We start from the raw sequence: 6,844 nt of genomic DNA, 5'->3' as shown, positions 1-6,844 counted from the left end.
GGGGCAGAGAGAGAGGGAGACACAGAATCCGAAGCAGGTTCCAGGCTCTGAGCTGTCAGCACAGAGCCCGACGCGGGGCTCGAACTCACAGAGTGTGAGATCATGACCTGAGCTGAAGTCGGACGCTTAACCGACTGAGCCACCCAGGCGCCCCATTTTTTAATAGTTTTTAACAAAGTCTAATGGTGGGATGTCAGAATCGTCTGTCCACCTGCTCTCATGGCCCAGTTTACTCTTCAGCATCTCCTGCCTGACCCCGCCACCATCACAGGGGATTGGACCTTGACTTACAGGGTTCCAATCCATAGGTTGGGCTAAGCCAATCAGATTCTTCCTTTTCAGAATTATAACTCAGAGACACAGAAATACTAGGCTGTTGGTGGTTGATTTGTGGCCTCTATGTTCCCAGGGAGACTGGTATCACTGTCTTCAGCACATTAAAAAAAATTTTTTTAACGTTTATTCACGTTTGAGAGAGAGAGAGAGAGAGAGAGGGAACACAAACAGGGGTGGGGCAGAGAGAGAGGGAGACACAGAATCCCAAGCAGGCTCCAGGCTCTGAGCTATCAGCACAAAGCCCGATGCAGGGCTCGAACTCAGGAACCATGACATCATGACCTGAGCCAAAGTCAGATGCTTAACCAACTGAGCCATCCAGGTGCCCCCTGAGTACCTTTTTGAAGTGAGATAGGCCAGTGAGGCAGGGCCTGCTCACACCAGTTACTGAATGCATCTTTGAGCAAGTTGCTTAGTTTTTCTATGCTTCAGTTTCTTCATCTGTAAAATGGGGATTATTATAATCCCTACACCAAAGGGTGGTTGTGAAAATTAAGATAATCAATACAGATGATTGGTTCAGTGCCTGGGACAAAGTAAGCCCTCAGAACATGTGTACAGTCACTTACAAAATGATATGTGCTCAGAGTGGATAGCTCCGCCAGGTTAAAAAAAAAAAAAAAAGTTGGCTGGAGAAGGAAAGATCTGGAACAAGGAAAGCAGAGAGGTGGGGACAGGCAAGCCCCGGGAGCTGTAGGCAGCAGCTGGGACTCCTGTTGGCTCTCAGCTTCAGTTTCGCTGAAGCCTGACTGTACTTGGCTTCCAACGTAGAATTGCATCCTTACATTAGACCTCCTTCATTTACTTTTGGGAAGCAGTTTGGCAAGCCACATCAAACAGCACAAAAGGCGGTCTTGCCCGCTGACCTGGGCACTTCTCTTATAGAAATAATTAATGAGAAGGAAAAAGCCGCATGCACAAAGATGTCCAAAGCAACTTTATTTATAATAATGGAAAACCAGAAGCCGCCAAATTGCCCGATGATCAGGGAGTAGAAAGGTCCCCCAGACGGAATATTATGCAGCCATTAAGAATGAGAGCTATTAAGAGCATAGAGCAACATAAAATGGTTATGAAAGAATAAGTGAAAAAGAACAGAACACAAAATTGTAGCAGATTCTGATTACGTTGGGGGCAAAATAAATATGTGTGTAGACAGGGCTGGGTGGAGTTGTCGAAATTGACAAAAACCAAACTTATTCTTGGGCTATCTAGAAGGGAAGGTCCTCTGATAGGAAGGGTCTCCTTCCCAGTCACCCCCAGCACCCCAGCCCTGGGAAGGAGAAGGATGGATGTCTTTGGAACTGCCGGTCCCCACAGCCTGCTCCTTGCCAGCCCCCACGTCACCTCTCTAGGGAGAAGATGCTCAGAGCTTGGGCTGCTGGTATTTTTAGCCAGGCTTTTTGCAGTCCAGTGTTCTAGGGTAAAAATAGCTGGGGTGGAGGGCACAGCACTTACTTTGCTGCGTTCTGGCTGCCCCCCTCCCCTGGACCAGGCGCCTCTTGGACTTGGAGTTATGGCTTTCTGTTGCTTTCCTCTGGCTTCATCCCATCTCTTGAGGCCTCAGTGGCCAGGGAGGAATGTTCTGGTCTGGTGCATCATGGAACCTTGGAGCTCATGGAGGCTATGTGTTCCATTTTATGGATAAGGCAACTGAGGCCCAGGGAGGAGCCAAGACAAGCCAGGAAGGGAGTGGCCAAAGTAGTCTCATCCTCATCCACACCCCTTCTTTCTTGTTTCTGCCACCCCTCCCTGCTGCTCGCACTTACTTGAAGGAAGAAGATCCACGTGGCAGCCACAGGATTTGTGCATTGGACTCCCGGCTCTTCTGTTAGCGGTGGGATTGGGGAAGGTCACTTTCCACCCCAGATGTCAATGTCTATGCCTGTGAAATAAAAGAATTAGACAAGACCAGCTTTTGAATCAATAAGCTGTATTCCCCATCCCAGGCTGGAGATCAGACCTGCCCGCATTATCTAACATCTTCCCGGGACCTGCCAGGGGCTGTGAATTCTGTTACTCAGATGGATGGTCCAGCTCAAGGATCACCTGTGACTGTCACTGCCTCTCAGGTCAGCTTCTCCTAGCTCCAGGCACACATCTGAGGTCCTTCCACCTGTTGGAGTAGCTTCCTAAGGAACGAACACTAATTCTAACACTAGCTGGAGCCAAATCTAATCAGGGAGGTAAATCTGCCAGCAAAAACAAATCCTACAAGTGTAATTTAAGCAACACGCATGAGACTTGAAAACAGTCAGCTGCTGGAAGCCTGGAACTCCTTGCCAGTCCCTCAGAGCTTAGAGTTATCATGGCAACAAAGTACCTGAACATACCGACCACACCAGAGACTATCCCAATGTGATGTGCCTTCCACACAGCCCCCACCCGCAGCACGCATCCTGGACCTTGCCCTACCCGCAGCACGCGTCCTGCACAGCTTGGGCTGGGATTTCAGTCCACAGGTCTTGTCTCCTCACTAGATGGTTGGTCCCTGCACATGGCCCAGCTCACAGTTTATGGGACGGGTTTAACGTGAACAGCCCCAAGTGAGAAATCGCAACGCCTGGAGCCAGGGGACAAACTGAGCCTGAGGGACCAGGGTGACAAGCCCAGTCATCCCAGGCCCAATCTGCTGGTTCTTCTGGGGTGTGTGCGCTAACATGAGTGTATGTGCATGTGTGTGTGCCTGTGTGACAGCGTGTGTGTGTGTGTGTGTGTGTGTGTGTGTGTGTGTGTCTGGAGCTCCAGGATCACTCTAAGTGTCCCCAGCATGGGGGCCCAAAACCTAGGGAGACAGAGACTGTGATGATAGGAAGGACCACCCCTAAGCTCTTTCTCGTACTGCAAGCATTGACCTGGAAATCCTACCAGTTCCTTGATTCAGTCACCAGCAGCTTCTAACTCAAAGATTTCTGCCCTTAGCTAGCATTTTATCAGCACAGCAACACTGGAAACCCTGATCATTTCAGGAACCGGCATCTCTCATTAATAAAATGGGGAAATGGGTCAAGGCATGATAAAGTGGCATATATCGTAGAAACAACATGGAACCCCGGCAGGGGCACTAATCCTGAAGTCCTGGGGCTGAGAGAGGGAGGCCAGGAGGGAGAGAGGGAGTCCTAGATCAAGGACTCTGGAGGATTCTGTGTTAAGATTTGCAGGTCCGGAGAGCCAAGGTGGCTGCAGAGAGGTCTGCACATTGCAGTGAGTCCTCAGACCACAGGTGAGACACTGTTCGTTGTCTGAAGGGAAGGTGGGGTCGGGCTGGGGTGGTCTGTGGGAAGCTCTCCCCTCCTGGCAGCCAGAGGCAGAGACTTGTACTCAGCGTGGCATGCAGAGGAGGGAGAAAAACGGACAGGGGTGTCCTCCTCCGGCCCATCTCCCAACCCCATGTCCACACTGAACAGGACCAGTGGCCTATCCTCCGGGCAGGGTCACATGGGCACATCTGGGATCCCCATATCATTGAGCTCTAACCCAGTGAGTCACCTGGCCGGCCCCCCTGGCACAGCCCTGGTGGAACTTCCGAACCCTCTCTGAAAGCCTGGTGTCTCCTGATATGTGTCTGCCACGTGGAAGTCAGGAGGGTGGTCCAGACATTACGGTTCCCTAGGCCTGGAAGCTTAGGTTTTCATCTGGACTCCGCCTCAGTTTCCCCATTTATAAAACGTGAATGACAGACAGGCTCTGGGTTTCTTACCAATCCCACTTGCTAACTGACCTTGTGCAAGTTACTTGACAGCTTTGAACCTGTTTCTTTGCTTTTAAAATGAGGGCGCTGATCCATGCCTTGCCTTCTTCACTGGGCAGGTCAAGGATCCAGTGAAAATCAGAGGCTCCTCGTCACCACAAGGGGAGCATTGTTATGACCCAGGCATCCCACTCGAGTCAGGCTCTGACGCCATAAGGGAGAGTGAAGGTGTGGCCCTGCCCTTTTTCACCCTCTGGTGTGTGTGCTAGAGATGGAAATGACCAGCATCAACTCTGATATGGAGGGTGAGCGAGGCGTCTAGCACTGAAGGGGTTCGGTGGCTGAGAAACCCTGGGGACCGGGGCTACCCTAGGAGACTCCTGGAGGAGGGGTGTCACCTTGAGGACATGAAGGTAAGCCACACACGGCAGGCGTGCCTGGGTGGCTCCGTCAGTTAAGCGTCCAACTTTGGCCCAGGTCATGATCTCGTGGTTCGTGAGCTCTCTAGTGGTTCATGGGTTTGAGCCCTGCCTCCGGCTCTGTGTTGACAGCTCAGAGCCTGGAGCCTGCTTCGGATTCTTTGTCTCCCAATCTCTCTGCCCCTCCCCTGCTTGCTCTCTCTCTCTCAAGAATAAATAAACACTAAAACAAAATGTTTAAAAATTAAAAAAGAAATAAAAAAGCCATGGCGGTCACTTAAGGAGGGCGTGGCTCTGCTCCTGGCCACACCAAACCCCTCAAAGTCCCTTTACTGGGTTTTTTTTTTTGTTACAACACATCATCTTATTTGATCTTGAAAACTGCCCGTTTGGTTATTATAGATGCCCGTTGAAAGAGAAGTCCCCCGCCAAGAAGGCACAGAGGTGGGTCTCTAACACGGGGCTCAAGAGCCCTGAAATGGCCCTTCTGAGCATCCCCCAGATGTCTGTTGCCCTCCCCCTGTCTCTCCCTGGCCCTCCCCCACTCCACTACCTGTAAGAAACACAAATGCAGATGGATCCTTTTATGTCTCTAGGGATCAAAGGGTTGGCTTTGGAAGAAAGGCAGGCTGCTTGAAAGCCAAGTGGAGCCAGTCTGCACAAAAGGCCTTTCCCGCTTCCTTTCGCCAGCTCGGGAGAAGAGCCCCTCCCGGAGGGCCACGGTGGGCACCCACGCCCGGGCCAGCTCCAGGGTCTCCCCTCCCTCCACAACTCGCACAGCAGAGCCAAAGGGTCAGGCACCTAACAAGCTTCCCCTCCGAGCACAGTCTCATCACCTTGGCTGGGTAATGCACCTTGTGGGATGTGTTGTCCCTGCTGGGCCAGGCACTGTCCTGTTGGGAGGGGGAGAAAGACAAAGAGTGCCTGGGAAGGACTGAGAGACAGCTGGCGCAGGAGAAGAAGCAGCCCTGGGAGATAGAAAGCAGGAGACAAACAGGAGGACAGAGCGAGAGGAAGGACAGACAGCAGAAGCCTCTCCGGACAGACAGAGGAGATGCAGAGATGGCAGAGGTGCAGAGAAACAGGGAGAGGGGAACAGAGCGAAGACAAGAATGGGGAGGAGAGATTGGTCAAAAAAAAAAAAAAAAAAGGAAAAAAAAAAGAGAGGAGAGATGGTTTTTTTTTTTTTTTTTAAGTCAGGCCAAAAATGAAGAGGGAAGAGCAAAGAGGAGAAAAGAAGCAGACAGCCCTCACCATGTGGAGATGGGTCAGCAGGGCAAGAGAGGGCGTCCCAGCCTGGGGCAGAGGCTGCAGGCAGGGCCCTGAGCATTCCCACTCCAACCCGGACCAGGGTTCTGTCAGCCTCGATCCCCACGCTGAGCTCACCCGCACACACAAGGTTAGCCCCTACCCCCTGGCCCCACGGCTCCCAGCCCAGATGAAGCTTCCAGGCAGCGTCTGGGACAAGATGGCTTGCAGGGGAGGGACGAGGGCCTGAAAGCTAGCAAACCCCCAGGGGGACCGGTGGGGTGCACCTTGTCAGGCATCCCTGTACCCCCTCCCCACCATGGAATCAAGTCTACGACCCCAGCCCGGTGCTGAAAGCGCCCCGGGGCTGGAAGCCAGAGAGGAGCCGCGACAGGAAATCAGGTAGTTCTAGGGCGGGTACCTGCCAGCCTTCCTTCTGACCCGCCTGCAGACATCGGAACCGATCTCTGTGGCTGACCCTGACCTACACCTTGCCTGGCCCTTCACCCCCGCTGGGGAGAAAGAGCCTAGACTTTCTGAAGCCAAGACCTCTGGATCCTTCGTTCCCACCCTGTCAGTGACTGGCTGGGCGACCTTGAACCTGTCACTTCTTCCCCCTGAGCCTCATTTTCCTTATCTGTGAAATGGGGGGAAAAAAATCACAGTGCCTGCTTCCTAGGATGGCTGTGAGGATTAGATAAGATTAAGGTGACCGCGTGCTCAGCACAGCGCCTGGCACGGAGCAGCACACCGATGACGGGGTCCCTGCCGTGGCGGTGGCCAGCAGCCGCCGCTGTGGCCATGCCGTTGGTGTGGGGTAGGAATCCTAGCCCTGCCTGACTCATGGAGACTTTGTGAGGCTTGGGAGAGCGAAGGGATGGGCAAGGCGTCCCAGCCAGGGATGGCTGAGCTCCTGGTCCCTGATGCCTCCTCCCCTTGCACGGAGCACAGAGCTAGCCCGTCAGACATTTGGGGGCCCGTGAAAATGTTTTAATTTATTTTAAAATGAAAGGAGAGGGGCGCCTGGGTGGCGCAGTCGGTTAAGCGTCCGACTTCAGCCAGGTCACGATCTCACGGTCTGTGAGTTCGAGCCCCGCGTCGGGCTCTGGGCTGATGGCTCAGAGCCTGGAGCCTGTTTCCGATTCTGTGT

Source organism: Herpailurus yagouaroundi, unplaced genomic scaffold, assembly GCF_014898765.1.
Source record: "Herpailurus yagouaroundi ecotype Mexico unplaced genomic scaffold, PumYag 139, whole genome shotgun sequence".
NCBI classification, from domain to species: domain Eukaryota; kingdom Metazoa; phylum Chordata; class Mammalia; order Carnivora; family Felidae; genus Herpailurus; species Herpailurus yagouaroundi.
The sequence above is the reverse complement of the archived record's forward strand: the minus strand, read 5'-3'. Positions refer to the sequence as shown.